The sequence below is a fragment of the Tupaia chinensis genome, unplaced genomic scaffold (assembly GCF_000334495.1).
Source record: "Tupaia chinensis unplaced genomic scaffold, TupChi_1.0 Scaffold000458_2, whole genome shotgun sequence".
NCBI classification, from domain to species: Eukaryota; Metazoa; Chordata; class Mammalia; order Scandentia; family Tupaiidae; genus Tupaia; species Tupaia belangeri.
In genome coordinates, this window is record NW_006159967.1 from 161,459 (window position 1) to 181,038 (window position 19,580).

Consider the following 19,580-nt stretch of genomic DNA (forward strand, 5'->3'; position numbering starts at 1 on the left):
CAACCCCAATTCTATACTCCATTCTCATGTATTCAGCTGCATACTTGACATCTTCATCCAGGTATCTAATAGGAATGTTTAATTTAGCATATCACAGGTAGATTTTCCTCACAATCTGTGTCCTCTCTGTTTCTCATACCAATAAAACCTATCAATCATGCATTAGCTCAAATCAAAGACTTAAGTGAGTCCTCTTTTACCTTCAAACCCCATGTCCAATCCTTGGCAAGTTCAACTTTTCCTCCAAGTGTATCTACCCACGTGTAGCTCTCTCTACTTCCACTGTAGTACAAGTCATCATCATCTCTTATCTGTATTATTAAACCAATTCCTAGCTGGTCTCCCTGCTTCCACTATTGCTTGTACTCCTGTACAACCCATGTTCAACCAGATAGACAATGATTTTTTCTTAAAGCATAAGTCACATCATGCCAGTTGTCTGCTAAACATTTACTAATGGCTTCACATACCACTCTGAAGAGATCTGAAATTCTTATACTCTGAAATTCTCATGTTTTTTTTTTATGAGTTAGACCCTACCTACTTCCCTGACCGCATGTTATATCACGCTCACTTTATTCCTTATAGTCACATTGTTCTTTGTGTTTCCCAAATATATTAAGCATCTTTCTGCCTTGGAGACTTTGCACAGGCTCCACCCTTTGCCTGCGATGGTCCTTCCCTAATCTTCACATGACTGGCTTCTGTTTTTGGGGGGTGGAGGGGAGGTTTTTGCTATAGGGCACTTGCGCTCGCCAGACAGACAGAGAGAGAGAGACATTAGAGACAGAAAGCGAGAAATCACCCCCCAGAGGGGATGGTCATGCCACAATCCCTTCTCCTCCATTCTCCTCTCAGGATCTTGGGCACACACGCACACGTGCTCGGCGTGAGTTTTAAGCCACCGGGTCCAGGACGTGAACCGCGGTCGACTACGTGGGAGTCCAGCGATATAGCCATTATGCTAACTGCTGGTTCCCATTACTGGCTTCTTTTCATCTAGTGTCATCTCCCCTACGAGGTTGTCTCTAGCAGTCAAACTGAAGTGACTTCCCAATCATTCTCAATCTCTTCACCCTGTTACATATTCTTTCGTTTGTTTGTTTGTTTGTTTCTTTGTTTCTCTCTCTCTTTCTTTCTTTCTTTCTTTTTTTAGAGAGAGAGATTTTTGCTATAGGGCATGTGCGCTCACCAGAGAGACAGAGTCAGAAATCATCCCCCAGGGAGAATGGCCACATTACAAACCTTTCTCTTCTATTCTCCTCTCAGGATCTTGGGCATGCATGCGTATGTGCCTAGTGTGAGTTTTGAGGTCTGAGACTCAAACTGCAGTCGACTAGGTGAGAGTCCAGCAATGTAACCATTAAGCTATCTGCTGGTCCCCCTATTTTATATTCTTTATAGCACTTGTCACTACTCAATATCATGTTGTCTTTTTATTTATTCATTGGTTTACTAACTGCCTCTCCTCTAGAATGTAAGCTTCCTATAAGCAGAGATTTGGTCTTGTTCACTGCTTTATTCCTAGTGCTTAAGTGCCTGAATCATACAGTAGCTTCTCAATAAACTGAGAGGGCCGGCATGGAGGTTAAGACGATTGAGTCAAATTGTCGACTGTGCAATTTGAGTCCTGGATTCAGTGGCTTGAAAAACATTCCAAGCATGTGTGGACCTGTGCCCCAAATCCTGAGAGTACAATAGAGAAGAAGGAGGGGTGATTTCTCACTTTTCCTCTCTCTCTCTATTTCTCTGGTGAGCACATGTGCCCTATGTTAAGCTATATATAAATGTATACATAAAATTGCTGAATAAATACTCCATCCCAGTTTCTAAAATTTAATATTGTAAGAGGCTAGCAGGTGGTGTGGTGGTGAAACACTGGACTCCCACAAGACTGACCACAGTTCAAGTCTCAGACCTAGTGGCTTGCTTGCTCTCTCTCTTTCTCTCTCTGTCTCTCTCTCTCTCTCTCTCTGATGAGTACACATGACCTATAGCAAATTTTAAAATAAAAATAATAATAAATAAAATTAAGTCCTTTTTTTACAAAAAGCTAAGACTGTATAACTGCCATATGAACCACAGACTGTTATAAAAGCTTTCCACAGGGAACCAGCAGTTAGCGTAATGGCTATGTTGCTGGACTCCCACGTAGTCGACCGCGGTTCATGTCCCGGACCTGGTGACTTAAAACTCACACCGGGCGCGTGTGCGTGCGTGCCCAAGATCCCGCGAGGAGAATGAAGGAGAAGGGATTGTGGCGTGACCACCCCCCTTTGGGGGGTGATTTCTCACCTTCTGTCTCTATGTCTCTCTCTGTCTGCCTGGCGAGCACACGCACCCTATAGCAAGAAAAACCTCTCCAGAAAAACAAACAAACAAACAAAAAAAGCTTTCCACATATTTCTTCATTTAAACCCCAAATTATCCCTGGAGCTAGGTGCTATGATTTCTGCATTTTATAGATGAGGAAAGGTAGTGCCAAGGGGTCACACAAGTAAGTAGCAAAGCTGGTAATCAATGCAGGCAGCCTTGTTCCCATTCATGCGGGCTGTCTGCCACTTGTCTTTCCAGGTCAAGATTAGACCCTCAAATCTGTCAATACTTAGACCCATGAAAGAGAGATAATCCTCCAGAAATGGCTGAAGACTATGTTAAAGACAGAACAGGCCACCCTGGGCATGGATCTATGGCTTTTGGTGGTCATGGTGGAATATTCCAACCACTATAACTGAGCTCTACTAAAATGTCCTGAGTGTGTGCAAATGTGTGTGTGGGTGTGTGTGTGTGTTTCCATCTCCACCACATCTCATCCCAGTAAGGAAAGGCAAAGTAGAACAAGGGCCAGCACTCCAATGCTTTTTGTTCAGTCACCACAGTGGTCGACAGGAGGGGAGCTGATCAGCACAGGAGTCTGTCTGTATGTGCATAGGCTGCTGCCCCTCATACCTGTGCCTGTGAGTATTCCCCCATACCGATGAGATGAGAGGTGTGTGTCTCCATCCATTCAGGCTGCTATGACAAAAGACTATAAACTGAGAGGCTGATAAACAACTGAAACATTTCTCACAGCTCTGGGAGTTGGGAAGTCCAAGATCAAAATTCTGGAAGATGCAGTATCTGGTGAGTATACTTCCCCACAAAGGGCACCTTCTCACTGTGTCCTTACATGACAAAAGGGACAACCAAACTTTCTCAGCCTCTTTTATAAAGGCACTAATCCCATTCAGGAGAGATCCCCACCACCACCTAATTAGCCCACCAGTCCCATCTCTAATATCATCACCTTAGGGATTGGCTATCGATATATAAATTTAAGAGGGGCGTTCACAAACATTCAGACCGCAGCAGGGGGCCTTAGCCCCTTGAAGACTCCACGGGATCTTGTCTAGTCTTTGCAGCCCCAGTATTCAGAGGGCCCCTTTCTCCCTTCCTTGGAGGGCCCGAACAGAGATTATGCTCTTCACTCTGCTTCTATTAATCATGTTGACTCCGGTTATCAGACCTGCACTGGAATGCTAAACACCCCAGCTTTTTCCAGTCACTATTATGAAAAGCAGTTTGTTCGGGAAAAACTCTTTCATATGGCTTTGTTCTGACTGCTAAGATCTCAGCCACCACCTCTACGGATCCTTTTCTCCTTCGGCTTCTGTGGTCATGTCTAAAGCAAAGACTGTTTCCTGGGCAACAACTCTCTGCATTTGTAACACCGTGTGCTTCTCTGCTGGCCAACCAGTTGTGCCACTGATTCTTTACCAACCTGATGAGCCAAGGCCTTTCAGGAAAGTCGATAGTTAGCAATGTTGTTGATGTGTGGATTTTGAATGATTTAATTTAGTCTTTTTGCTGCCTGAGAAGAAATGGCATTTGCTGTGTGGCAGTTCCATAGGAACTTAACCAATCCATTGCCACAGTCTAGCTAGCCTTACCTAACATGGATGAGGATCTCCATGAATCTTTTTGTCAAACCACACAAACCACGATGACTGGTCTTTTTGCTTACCTTTCTATCTTATCCCCAAACTATAGAGAGCAGAGGTCTGTCACTAGAACCAACCTGGGAGCAGCCAGTGGAAAGTTCAGAGAGATTGTTGATAAGCCACAGGCATTCCTACAGGGAATATTATTTTGGCTTTTTTTTTTTTATTTTTTAAATCTTAGCTTGGCTCTATGTTGCTGGCAGAGATAGGAAAAGAATTAGAAATATTCATTAAAATAACCATGACACCAGGGGCAACCAAGCTAGAAACATCTAGCACTAATAATTAAAGAGTCAAAATTCTCACACACAATGACTCTACTTATCTCAGAGTAGTCTACAGTGACCCTGTTGAATTTTACCATTAATTTCTTGTCATTATTTCTTCTTTTTCATTCATAGCACTCTTTCTGACATGACCTTCACTGCAGATAACCAGCAGTAAGTAAAGTGTAAGCTAGACAAACAAACTTAGATAGAGAAAGGAATAAAAGACTAAAGGACAAAGTTTTGTCTATGAAAATATATGACACGATGTCCCAATTCATCTTCACAGGAAAATGTTGAAGGTATAAACATTACTCTAGTGATGGTCCCCTGTTCTTTCAAGGACACACCATTGCCTACAGAATCAAGTTTAAGCACCTTAAAGTAGTCTCCAAGATTCTCAATAATTTAACTCAACCCACGCTCCTTTTTTAGATTAGCATTCACTCATTCTGGTTCCCAGACTTGGAGTAATCCATCTGAGAGAGATGCTGCAGACCAGGGTACCTTGAGAATGAACTGGCTTAGTCTATGCACAGCTATTTGGAGACCTCCTGGCTTCTCCCTCCCTAACTCTTCTATATGCATGCCTCTTCCTGTTGTTCCATCCTTCCTGAGTGTCAGAGTTAGGAACTTGGCTTTTATTTAGATTTAGTTTAGAAGTGTTTAAACAGTCTTAAAGATTTTTCATCTTTGACAATCATAGTACATAAATATACTTTCCAATATAATTTCAAAGTTTCATTGAGATATTTATAATTTACTTTGGCAGATGCTCTGTAAAGATCATAAAGCTGTTCTTGATTTCTGTATGAATTTACAAGTCCTTTTACCATTTGTTGGAAGAAACATAGAAACAATCTGTCTTAACTTCATTTTACTGTTTTCTCAGTTCAACTTCTGTAAGACTCAGTAGACTTCTATATGTCTGTTCATAGAAGGGATCAGCAGATAGTGTAATGGTTATTTCACTGGACTCCCACATAGCTGATTGCAGTTTAAGCCCCAGACCCGGCAGCTTAAAAGTCATGCCAGGCGTATATGTGTGTGTGCCCAAAATCCCAAGAGGAGAATGAAAGAGAAGGGATTGTGGTGTGGCCACCCTCCAGGGGGTGATTTCTTGCTTTCTGTCTTTCTGTCTCTCTGGCAAGATCATGCACCCTAGAGCAAAAATCTCTTTCTCTAAAAGAGAACTAACTCGAATAATAGGTGCATCATATTAATAGCACATTATTAATACATAACTAGCTCTAAGGTCAACATCTAGCAAAATGATTTTAAAGACCTTCAACAAATATAACAGTTTTATGCAACTAATAATTTAACATGACTAATATAAACCTCTAAAAGATTGAATCTGGTGTCAGATTTTTTACACTCAAATCCCTTGAGGAGACAATGCCAATGATAATCTTAGTAGATATCCTCAGGAAGATTTAATAAAACTCAACACTTATTCACAATAAAAACTTGTGTACACTGGGGAAAGTGGGAAACTTCCCCAATTTGAAAAAAGCTATCAGAACCAATAGCAAATATCACACTTTGCATTTATCCCTTACAGCTAGAAGAAGAAAGACAAATGCCCCCATTACTGCTATAGATTTCTTTTTTACAATAGCAACAACCAATTGTACTTAAAAAAATGCTATTCATAATTTACTTTTAAAATGTTATTCATAATAGCAACAAAAAGATACCTAGGTTAAAAATAAATACAAAATATCAACATGAATAAATGAAATTATAAAACTTAGTTAAAGGTCATTTAGGAAGATATAAATATAATCTTATTACTACATAGATTTATATTATATATAAATATATCAACTCTCCCAAATGGAGTTATAAAATCAACGCAATTTTTAAAACCCAATGATTACATGCATCCATAGACATCAACATGGAAAGATTTCCCAACTTGTAAAAACTAATAGGTAAGTAGGATACCATATTTAAAACAAAGAACAGGGGCCAGTAAGTGGCATGATGGTTAAGATGCTGGATTCTTACATGGCTCACTGTGATTCAGGTCTTGGACATGTGACTTGAAAACCTCATGGGGCGCATGTGCGTGCTTGCCCAATATCGAGAGAAGAGAGTGGAGAAGGAATTGCAGCATGACCATGCCCGCTGGGGGATGATGATTTCTCACTTTTCCTCTCTCTCTCTCTAGTGACCACATACATTCTATGGCAAAAACCTAAAAAACCTAAAAACTTCTGTTTGTCCATATGTACATGTATAAAGAAGGTTTGGAAGACAGCACGGTCAATTTAACAGTGTTTTGTTAACTGAGGAAAAAATTCCAAATATTCAGTTGTTGGGAAAGTCATGATATATTAGAAAGGAAAAATCTATATATCTATATATAATGTAGATATATCAATATAATCAATCAATGTAACTATCTATGTATCTACATGTAACCTATACACCATCTATATATTATATGTATATATATATATATATAATACATCATGTATAATTATCAATATAACCAAATGTCAATCTATCCAAAGAATGTACCAAAAAATTTTATTTATGTAATACTCATTTCCTAATATGTAGAGAAGTTGCAGTTGTTTTTGAAAATATTTTGTTTTAAGAACTCTATTCTGAGGATTATTTAGCTTATTCTTTTAGCACATTTTAGGCAAACCAAAAGAAAAAAAAGAAAAAGAAAAAGAGAGAGAGAGCACTTCACACTTCTTTGTCCTTCTGTTTGTTTCGTTTTGTTTTTAATATGCCAGAAGGTACATGCACTCACCAGAGAGAGAGCGAAAAAGAAAGTGAGAAAGCACCCCTCATGGAGGACAGTCATGGTTAAATCCCTTCTCCTCTATGTCTCCCTCCTTTCAAGATTTTGGGCATATGCACGCACACTTGGTGAGTTTTTTAAGTTGCCGGGTCTGGGACTCAAACGTGCAGTCAGCCTTGAGGGAGTCGGCCACCTTAACTACCACACCACTGGCTGGCCCTCACACTTCTTTGTTATCTCTTTTATTGTTTTTTTCTTTTGTCATGATGAAAAAGAAAGAATCTGAGTATAAATAGCGTCATTTTTTCTCTGGTAAACTATAAGTAATAAAAATATATCTTTTCATTTTTTCCAGCTTTATTAAAATATAATTGACAAATAAAATTTGTATATATTTAAGTTTTACAGTGTAATGATTTTCTGCATCTATTTGGTCTACATGTAATTTTGCATAGAAAAATACATCATGACTTTTCCAATAACCCAATATATTTTGTGAAATGATTATCTAATTAAGTTAACACATCCATGACCTTAATTGCCATTGTGTGTGTGTGTATGTGTGTGTGTGTGTGTGTGTGTGTGTGTGTGTGTAGGATAAATACATTTAAAATATGCTCACTTAACAAGTTTCAAGTAAAACAATTGATATGATTAACTTTAGTTCCCCAAATCTTATTCATTGTGTATCTGAAAGCTTGTACATTTTAATCAACATTTCCCAATTTTCTGCCCCTCCCCCAGAAACCATCACTCTGCCTCTATGAGTTCTACATTTTAGATACCATAAAAGTGAAATAAGAAAGTGTTTGTATTTCCTTCACTGGCATATTTCAAGTAGCATAATGCTCTTCAGATCACCAGGTTATCACAAATGACAGAATCTCTTTAATTTACAGCTGAATAATATTCCTGTTTGTGTGCATGTATGTGTGCGTGTGTATGTCTGTATCAGTAGATAGATATATTCAACATTATCTTCATCCATTCGTCTCTCAATGGACATTTGGGTTGTTTCCATATATTAGTTATTGCAAATAATGCTACAATGAATATGGGATACATTTATCTTTTTTTTTTTTTGAGAGATTTTTGCTATAGGGCACGCGCGCTTGCCAGACAGACAGAGAGAGACAGAGAGATAGAAAGTGAGAAATCAGCCCCCGCTCCAGGGTGGATGGCCATGCTGCAGTCCCTTCTCCTCCATTCTCCTCTCGGGATCTTGGGCACGCGCACACACGTGCCCGGCGTGAGTTTAAGTCACCGGGTCCAGGACTCAAACTGTGGTCAACTACGTGGGAGTCCAGCGACATAGCCATTACACTAACTGCTGATCCCCATTTATCTTTTTGAGATACTAATATTTGTATATATACCCAGAAGTAGGATTGCTAGATTACATGCTAGTTATATTTTTAATTTTTAAAGGAACTATCATACTGTTTTCCAAAATGACTGCTTGAATATACATTCAAATATACATTCCCACCAACAATATACAAGTGTTCCTTTTTCCTCCACATCCTGGCCAACAATGCTTGTCTTTTTTTTTTTTCCTTTGGTGATAATCATCACAACAAATGTGAGGTGACATCTCACTGTGGCTGATTTGCATTTCCTGTTGATTAGTGATGTCAAGCACCTTTTTCATATAAGTGAACATTTAGAATCATATTTTACCCATATGTTAAAAATAAATTCTGGGAACCAGCAGTTAGCGTAATGGCTATGTCGCTGGACTCCCACGTAGTCGACCGCGGTTCACGTCCCGGACCCGGTGACTTAAAACTCACGCCGGGCGCGTGTGCGTGCGTGCCCAAGATCCCGAGAGGAGAATGGAGGAGAAGGGGTTGCGGCGTGACCATCCCCCCTGGGGGGTGATTTCTCGCTTTCTGTCTCTATGTCTCTCTCTGTCTGTCTGGCGAGCGCACGCGCCCTACAGTGAAAATCTCTCAAAAAAAAAAAATAAATAAATTCTGATAGATTAGAAAGTGGAAAATGTGGAATAAAAATCATTTTAAAATTGCTTCTGACCAAGAAATGAATTTTACAGTAAAATAAGTGATGTAATCGGCTCATGTCTATGGAATTCAGTGATCTTACCAAGTCCATATTATCTAGAGGCTCCTTAGCAAAGGCTAAAATGGCAACGCTGGAAGTATTAATACATTCTTTGAACTAGCCACTGAAGTGACCAATACATGGTGGTGTTTCTCTCAGCCAGAACACTAGGTTCTAGGAATTAAGGTGTGGGGTGGAGGTCACTCTGGTGACTACCGCATCTAAGAACCTTCTTGTGAATATTTGCTTTCTATTTCTGTGACTTTAGGCTTTGATAGTTTAAGGTCATAGTTCTTAAGCTGGCAATACTTTCTTTGAAGCCTACAACAGTACTTCTATTGACCTGGAAGTCGAGGTTGTTGCCTGGCCATTTTGAACTCCACTGAATTAACTTGTAAAGAAAAATGAATAACATGAAATGCCTCTTCTATCTGAAACCCACTAAGAGAGCAACAAGTATCTTTAAAATATCAGATATAATAGAAAATCTAATCATAAGAGAGATGGTTTAAAATTAAAAGAAATTTCAAAAACTTTATAGATCTAAAGAAATAGATCTCTCCAATTCAATTTGTACCTAGTGTCCCCATAGAAAAAGTGAAAAACAAAAAGGTCATAGAAAGTACACTGACAGAAATAATTGAAAACAATTCCTCATCAGTTAAGAAAGAACAACAAATCTTTCTTGAGTATCTGGAGAATTATTCTGGATATCTACTTGTCAAATTCTTGAACTATAAAGGCGTACTATTTAATGGGAGCAGATGAAGGAGCGAGAGAGCTAGCATTCAAAGAGTAAAATATTTTAAAACTCATATAACAACCCAAGAGAACATAAGTAAGCCCTAAAGATAAAATTTTCTGATATCTTTAAAATACTGGATTCTCACTACGAATCCATCATAATGCAATTTCACTGATTTTGAAAATACTACTTGTTTTGTTTTCTATTTGTTGTTCTTTCTTTGTGTTTAAGACAGAAGAGTCTTTTGCAAACATAATAAAAATACTTAAACACACTTTACATCTCTAAAGAAAGTATAAGAAAATGAGATTGTAAAGGAGAATAATAAATTTATGTGATTTAGATGAATATTACAGAAAAGATTAAGTATTGTAAGTATTACTGCTGCTACATCTAAGACACAAAAAGATAACAGAATGAAAATTGTTCCTGAACAAAATTTGAAGTTTGAAAATAATACTAAAAGATAAACATCATATTAATCTATATTAAAACTTGGTAAAACAGAGAGCTTGATAAATGTTCATTTCCTTCCATCCCAATACAAAAAAAAAATTTGAAAAAAAACAGAGAATCAAAAGAGAAGTGAAAAAAACTAGACTTTATAAAAATAAGAACAGATATGTACTGAAAACTTAGAAAACAATTTTATTGTCAAGCTGAAGAAAGAGTTAGTTTTTTGTGTTGCCAGCATTGTTCTATCGCCAGCATAATTGGACCAAAAGAGAAAGAAACTAAATTAAAAATCTAAAATAAGTGAACAAATATAAAAAATATATGAAAAAGTGATTAAAGTGATTTAAGTCTGTATCATCCAACTTAAATGCTAATTTTTAAACCTATGCGAGATATTCAAACATAAAACTGAGTAATATGAAACAGAAAACACAATTTGAAAATTCTTCTATTGTTGCAAATCTCAGCTAATCTTTCTCTCCCTAGAAATTTAAGCAATAATCAAATACATTGTCCTCTCTTTGTAAACTTAATGACATTGGGGCCTCTGTCTAATCATTCAGAAACTAGTTTCTTTTCTTTTCTTCTTTACTTTTCTCTTCTTAGAGAGAGATGGGGCGTATGGGATGCATGTACTCTCCGGAGAGACAGAGAGACAGAAAGCAAGAGATCATTCCCAGGAGGATGGCCACATTACAATCTCTTCTCCATTCTTCTCTTGAGATTTTGGATATGCACGCACACACGTCCAGCATGTTTCAAACTTGTAGATTGGGACTCAAACCATAGTCAGCCAATGTAACCATTATGCCAACTGCTGGTCCCCAGAAACCAACTTCTTACAAAGTACTACTTGACTCCTGCCCAGTTGCTGCGAATCCCTCTAAAGTACTTTTGTGGTCATGATCAGTCAAATTCGTTGCTGCCTTTTGCTTGTTGCTGGGCTCTATGGCCAGAGCCATTGTGCAAGTCACCGATGAAAATGTTTTGCCCTTTCAAGGTGCAGCTAGCTTTTGAAGCCCATAGCATTATGACGAATTGCCATACTTGAGTGATGGTTCTCTTCCACTGATAAGTAGTCTACTGGAAGGGTCCATAGCAAGTTTATGTGGGTGTAAAGGTGTTCCAGAGTTTCCGAAGTTCCTTTTGGTTCTTACGCAGATATTTTTTTTTCCTTAATGCAAAACTATCTGGCTTAGGTGACGCTTGTTCATATATCATGGTCACCTGTGACCACAACCTGGACTCTCTTTTGACTCTCGACCTGTCATTGCCCTTGACCTGACACCTTTTATAGTATCGTCTCAGCCAGAGGGCCCATATTCTTTCATTAATTTATCACCTCTCAACAGTTACTCTTAAAATTCACCCACACATCATTTTTCCATGTGGGTCTATGTATGTCTACAACTCAAGAAGAAGCAAGATATCATATTGTCCCCAGGTTGTGTCCAGCTCCCATACAAATCAGTGATGAAAGTCAGCAGGGATAATAAATACCACCTAACTCCACTTACCCAGTGAGTTCAAACTACGGCATTGACTAGCTGATATGCCCTGTGTATTAGTGAGGGTCCAATCGGAAACACAGAAACCTCTGTAAGTAGTTCTACAGACATGATTTAATACAATCATTAAATACATATAAGGCAGCTTCACAAATTCCAAAACATCACACACAATAGGAAACATTCTTTTTGTCGTTGTTGTTGTTATTGTTTAGGTGCCAGAGGGTATGTGCTCTGAACAAAGACAGGACAGCCGAGAGAGAGAACGAGAGATAGCACCCTCGAATGGGATGCAGTCAAGCCGCAATCCCTTCCCCTACATTCCTCCATCCTGTTGGGATTTTGGGCACCCACCCACGCACAACAGGTGTGTTTTCCAAACCATCAGGTTCAAGATTCAAACTACAGTTGGCCATATGATATCTGACTCCCTTAGCAACTAGGCTACAGGGCTGGCCCAAAACCATTCTTAATGAAGTCACCAGTGAACTCATAATGGCAAACCCGTTGGAGAGTTTACAACACATTCGATTTCTTTTTTTTTTTTTTTTAAGAGGTTTTCGCTATAGGGCGCATGCACTCGCCAGACAGACAGAGAGAGACAGAGAGACAGAAAGCGAGAAATCACCCCCCAGGGGGGATGGTCATGCCACAATCCCTTCTTCTCCATTCTCCTCTTGGGATCTTGGGCACGCACGCACACGGGCCTGGCATGAGTTTTAAGCCACCGGGTCCGGGACGTGAACCTCGGTCGACTACGTGGGAGTCCAGCGACATAACCATTACACTAACTGCTGGTTCCCACATTCGACTTCTTTTCAGTATTAAAGCTATTGGACAATTTCTTCCTTCTTAAACTCTCTCCTTGTGGAGCTAGCAGTTGGTCTAGTGGTTAAGACACTGGACTTTCAGGTGGCTAACTCCACTTCGAGTCTTTAACCCAGTGACTTGAAACTCACACTGGGCACGAGTGCATGAAATCTCAAGAGAAGAATGGAGGAGAAAGGATTGTGGAGTGACCATCCCTCCTGGAGAGTGATTTCTCACTTTCTGTCTCTCGGTCTCTTTCTGTCTCTCTAGCAAGTGCACATGCCCTATAGCAAAAATCTACCACCCCACCACCCCCAAATAGGATTCATGGAGCCAGCTCATTGGCACAGAAGTAATATGCTACTCAAGCAAAACTGGACCCATGTAGAGAATTGCGGGTTTAGTTCTCCACTTGATCCATACATACCGAGCGAGTATGCCCATGTTCCCGGCTGTCTAGAAAGGCAGGAGTGAGAGAGATCATGGTGTAAGATCCTGTGGAAGGTACCTGGGTTTTGTTGTTGTTGTTTTGCCTTTTTTTTTTTTTTAAACTCCTCTCTCTCCTTCTGTCTCTATCTCTAGTTCCACTCTCATGTAAGAAATAAATAAACTATAAAAAATTAGCATCGATGATCATAGCTACTTGCAATTTGACACAAGCTACCACTTTTCTTATCTTTCTCAGCTCTTTCACAGAAAAGTTTTTAGGCGATCAACTCGTAAGCATTTTGACCCGTAGAATTAATTCAATATTGTTATTCTTTTTTGTCGAAGAGGAAACCCAGACCTGGAAGTGAAGTCATGTGCTTGGAGCTACCCAGTGAGTTAAAATCAAAGATTCAGTGGCATGTATCCAGGCCCAACTCCTGGTTTGAAGCTCTGGCCCTAGACAATAATGCCTCTTCAAATAATAAGCAAATAAAAATCCCAGGGGAAATGACAAAGTGCCAGCAGGCATTGTTTCTTGTCATTTCTTGTTTCTGTTTTAATTTGCTTGTTTGTTTGCTCTAGGAGCAAAACAAGAAAGAGCCACATACAACATACCTATTCCTGGGTTGCCCATTTCTCTCTTCCACCCCTAGTAATATGTTTAAGATTTTGAAAAGTCGTTTTCATTTAAATGGGCTTAACTTAGTTTATAATATAATAAGATTATTCATTGGACTTACATTATGAATTATATCCATGTAAATTCTTTTGAATTATATTTGTAATTGAAGAAACTTGTTCATCTGAATAGGTTTAGCTTAGTTTATTTTATAACCATATTACATTATATGTTATAAAATAGATATGTATATAACTATATGTTATAATACTGGGTTCTTTTTCTTTAAATATCCACTCTGATCTGTATTGGAAAACATTGTATTATCAATTTAGTTGACTCTGCATAAGTCATTTATGTGAATTATTTTAATGCTATTTGGATTGGTCTTAATAATTGGTCATTTGGACTATGAAGAGAAAAACAAAACAAAACAAAACAAAACACAATAAAAATAAGATGTGATGGCTCCCTAGTTTGAAAGTAGGCCTTTGAGGTCCCCGAAGATTCCCTCCCAGGCCTACTCCTTACCTTCCTGGTCTTTACCCTTCCCTCTTACTGCTCTCCTTGCTGTACCTTAAAGATGCCAGGCATGGCCCACCTTAGGGCCTCACACAGACGAGGCTGATCCCTCTGCCTGGAATGTTCTTTACTCAGAAGTCCTCAGGACTCACAGCATTACATCTTTCAAATCTTCTCTCAAGTGTCACCTTCTCAGGGAGTCCTACTCCGACTGCCCGGTGTGGAATCACAACCTGCTCTTTTCTCCCCAGGCACTCCAGGTGTCCTGTGGACCCTACTTTGCTTTGCCTTTCCACAGCACTTTCCATTTTTAACCATTTCATATGACATTTATGTTTATGGCCCGGCTGTGGTGGCACACTCTGGTAAGATGCTGTGCTACACAGTGTGGGACCACAGGCAAGGCCCCCGTTTAATTCCCAGTCTAACATAAAGGACAGGCGTGGTAGGTGGCATGCGCCTGGAATCACCACTGGGAGGGTGAGGCAGGAGAACTGTGAGATCCTGTCTTAACATACATACATAAAAAAGCCCACTATATTCATTTAAATATTGTGAGAACGGACATTAATCCCAAGCTGAATTTGGGTTTTACTTCCACTTTTGAGAAGGGGATGAGAAATCATCACACCTGCTTAGTCTGCTTTCAAAGTTCCAGCAAAACAGGAAGGAATGCAGATGAAGCTCAGGACTCCAATTTTACACAGGAGGAGGTTTTCTGCATGTTCAGAGCAGGTGTCGTGGCTCTGACCTGCTCTGGGTTGTTGCCCTACCAATGGAACAGTCTGCTGAGTCACTGCTAACCCCTACACTTACTTTACAAGAATCCCAGTGCTGCTAACAGAAATCCTGTGCGTTTAACAAGCAACCATTCTGTCTATTCACAGGAGCTCCCATCCCTCCGGGAGAAGAAGAAACAACCGAGGTCCTTTGCCCTGATCTCCTCTCCTTACCACACTCACATAAAGGCAAAAATATTTCTCACCTGCCCACTTTGGAAAAATGATAATTAGAAATCTTGGGACATTAGGATGAAGAGAAGCCCCTGACCCATATAATCCCCAAATTCGTAAGTCTAGACTGCAGGGCTGAATGTAGTACTTCTGCCTGAAAAGTACTCCATAAAAAGATATATGATAATAGCTTAAAGGTGTTAAAACATTTGGGAAAAGATTATTTTATATTCCCCAGCTTATTATAGTTTATACCTGAATAAATTCCAGAAAGCATAGAATATGAAAATAGTACAATAAAATATAAATTAATATTCACTTATTATTATTTGCGAGGGTTTGCTTACTTCTTCCACGAGAGAGAAAAAGAGAGCCCCCACCCAGGGTCATGATCCACCCCCAGTCTCAGCTAGCCTGGATCATGGATGCATGTGCACACACTAAGCATGTGCAAGGAGACTGTGGGACGTGAACTACGTGGGACCTATCTATGTGGGTTGAGCAACACAGAGTGATCTGTTACTGCTAGGCCACTGACTGGCCCCTGTACATATTCATTTATTGTTAATGTTAGGTAAGCTGTTCCTGGTAAATTCCCGAAAGCAGAAAAGAATAAATTTCATAGCCTTTACTCTATACAAAATTTAAACTTTTACACTAAAAAAAAAGCATAAACAATGTTAAAAATAAAGCAAAATTTAAAGAATAGTCAAAGGTCTTATTTCTTTCATATATAAAGACTTTTTGTAAATCAATAAGAAAACTCAGATATTTAGTAGAAAAAATATAGTCTGAGGAAATGAGTGAGCAATTAATACAAAAATAGAATCCTCAAAGAAACCCCAAAATAATATCTAGTATGACAAATGCCTAGGCAGTGTTGGCAAATGTTAAGAAAATAAATGTTCTTTTATACTTTTTTAAAAAAAGAATTGTTTTATTTAACTTTATTTAAGAGAGAAAGAACTTTATATATATATTTCTATTTTATGAGAGAGAGAAAGAGAGAGAGAGAGAGAGAGAGAGAGAGAGAGAGAGAAAGAGAAAGAGAAAGAGAAAGAGAAAGAGAAAGAGAAAGAGAAAGAGAAAGAGAAAGTTAGTAGATAGTAGATTAAAAAAGGATTACACTTGTAGACAATCCTTTGCGTTCTTTCTTCCCTGCTTAGCCGGGCAGAACGGCTCCCGCAAAGAAGGGTGGCGAGAAGAAGAAGGGCCGTTCTGCCATCAACGAGGTGGTGACCCAGGAACACACCATCAACATTCACAAGCGCATCCAGGGCGTAGGCTTCAAGAAAGGTGCCCCTCGGGCACCCAAAGAAATCCGGAAATTTGCCATGAAGGAGATGGGGACTCCAGATGTGTGCATTGATACCAGGCTCAACAAAGCTGTCTGGGCCAAAGGAATAAGGGACACCCCATATCAAATCCATGCGCAGTTTTCCAGAAAACGAAACAAGGATGAAGATTCACCCAACAAGCTCTACACTCTGGTGACCTATGTACCTGTTACCACTTTCAAAAATCTACAGACACTGGGAACCAGCAGTTAGCGTAATGGCTATGTCACTGGACTCCCACGTAGTCGACCGCGGTTCACGTCCCGGACCCGTGGCTTAAAACTCACGCCAGGCGCGTGTGCGTGCGTGCCCAAGATCCCGAGAGGAGAATGGAGGAGAAGGGATTGCAGTGTGACCATCCCCCCTGGGGGGTGATTTCTCGCTTTCTGTCTCTATGTCTCTCTCTGTCTGGCGAGCGCACTCTCTCTGTCTGTCTGGCGAGCGCACGCGCCCTACAGTGAAAATCTCTCCAAAAAAAAAAAAGTTAAAAAAAAAAAAAAAAAAAAAAAAAAAAGGATTACACTTGTAGACCAAAAACAAGAGTATATCCATTGGTCCATTGGGGCTGACAGGAAGCATGGTTGGTTAAGTTGCTCAACTCCCACACGGCCCACCACAATTCGAGTCTCAGAACTGGAGGCTTGCTTTCTCACCGTCCATCTATCTCTCTCTGGTCATATTTTAAAATAATAATAATAAATACAATGAAAATAAATAATTTATAAAAATAAAATATATCTTTAAATATGGCGAGGCTCCAGCTCAATTGCACAACAGTTAAGAGCAGCACAGAGGAAGTCAGATCCCACATGGCCGACTAGGGTTCAAGCATTGGCCCCATCAGCGTGAAAAACATGCAAGGCATGTACACGCAGGTGCCCAGGATCCTGACAGAACAGAGAATTGGAAGAAAAAGGACTGCAGTGTGACCAGTCTCTACTGGGAGTTTTCTCCCTCTCTCTCAACCTCGTGTGTGTTCACATGTTCTCTGGCATAAAAAATACTAACAATAAAAATAAATTTTAAAAAATACCAGTGTGTTGGTATAACTCTTTGAAGTGTTCACGAACTGTCCTTTGCCATTGCCTTTATATACCCCTCCCACCCACTGCAGGCAGCAACCAGGACATTCTAGACCTCAGGGGAGAAGAACCACATTGAACAGAGAACAAAGGAATTAATTCTCAGCTTTTTAGTTTCAAAATAGACTTTTGAAACTCCTGGCAGAGACAATAGGCTAAACAATAGCTTTGGAAAGAACGACTGTTGATCTAAGAGCCAGTTTTCCTGCTTTAGAGGAGATAAAAATACTCCAGAAGAGAGAGGAGGAGAGAGGAGAGCTGGTGGAGCGATATCATGGTGAGGATCAGCTATCGACCCACCTTGGGCTGAACCACAGAAAGTGTGGGGGTCCACGAGAATGAAAACATGTGCCCAGATTCCTATCTACCACGGCACAGGAGAGTACAGGAGAGACAGGTACAGGTTGTGTCAGCACCTCTGCTGACCGGGACCCAGGCAGCAGCCTCAGGTTTCATATAGAGAATCCATAGCCAGTTGGAACCTCAGGGCCTCCTGAGGCAACACCACCGGCAGATACAGATGCACTCCTGGTTTGTACCAGATACCAATGAGGAGTCAATGTGGGTGGGCACCACCGTGGGTGGGCACCGCCATGGATCCAGGCTGCTGAGATCTGACCAAGAGCTGACCAACTCCTCTACAACACCTCTGTGCCAGCCTCCCTCCCCTTTGCCTGAATCTAGAACAACCGCCACAATGATAATTCAAGGTAGGAGAGCAGAGAGGAAGCTCCTGAGCTGGCTGAGAGCTCTTGAAATACCTAAATTTCCTTCACATTGACAAATGTTACCTCTCTACAGAACTGGGGCTCAAAACAGAGATAAAGATTTTTTTTTAGAGGTTTTTGCTATAGGGTATGTGCGCTCACCAGAAAAACAGAGAGAGACAGAGAGACAGAAAGCGAGAAATCACACTCCACCTCCCCCCAGGGGGATGGCCGTGCCGCAATCCCTTCTCCTCTATTCTCCTCTCGGGATCTTGGGCACGCATGCACACATGCCCGGTATGAGTTTAAGCCACCGACTCCAGGACTCGAACCATGGTTGACTACATGGGAGTTCAGCAACATAGCCATTACACTAACTACTGGTCCCAAGATGTTATTTTTTAAAAGTTACATTTTTGCCCTCCTGAATACAGTGTACTGAAAATAACTGTGCCTGCTATGTGTAGATACATATTTGTTTATAAATAGAGAACTTCAGGAAGGTATTTTAGAAATTTAACAGGGGCCATTTCAGGGGGAGGGTGGAAGTGATGGGACACGTGCATGAGAGACTTTTCACTCGTGCATTATTTAAATTCTTCAGCATGATTAACTTTATAATGGTGTTTAAAGACCCTGTCCTGGAAGAGCTCAGAGGATACAGAATAAGGCAGACAGATGAAGAAATATTTGCAATAAAGTGTGATACATGCTCCAATTAAAGCACGAATGTTCCTTAGTGGTGAACGTGCAAAGGTTTCAGGTGAACCTTTGAAGACCCCAAGATATTTGGGAGATACAGCATCTGCTGAGAGTAGCCTCCATGAGGATTATTTTGGATGTTCCCTAAGGACTTGGGCTGTGAAGAGAGGGTGACTAGAATACAAATGACTGTTTCTTGAGGATGAAGCCAGAGGCTACTAATTAAATTTCTGTCCTAAACCCAGGAAGAAAAGAAGTGCACAATTTCTTTGTATCAATTGACTCATTCTTTTATGTGAATCCATGCAAAAGCCCACACATTTTAACTTTTTAAACAATTTGATTGGAACTACTTTTTACAAATGAATGTCAGTAAATGTTTTTGAAGTTGGGCCAGCTCGTGGTGTGGTGGTTGGGACAGCTGGATCTCAATGGCTGGGTGCATGGCTTGAGACCTGGATACTGCACCTTGAAAAGTACACCACACTTGTGTGCTTGTGTGCCCAAAATCTCAAGAGGAGGATGGAGGAGAAGGGTTTGTGTGTGGCTGTTCCCCCCCCCCACCCCCCGTGTGGTGATTTCTCACTTTCTTCCCCCACCCCCAAGTCTGTCTCCTGCAAGTGCACACACCCTAAGGGGAAA

The 19,580-nt window shown here is 40.2% G+C and overlaps 1 pseudogene; it reads left to right on the forward strand.

Annotated features, from left to right (window-relative positions):
- Nucleotides 1-13,216: 13,216 nt before the first annotated feature.
- LOC106735604 (60S ribosomal protein L31 pseudogene) lies at nt 13,217-16,627 on the forward strand (annotated as a pseudogene).
- Nucleotides 16,628-19,580: the final 2,953 nt, after the last annotated feature.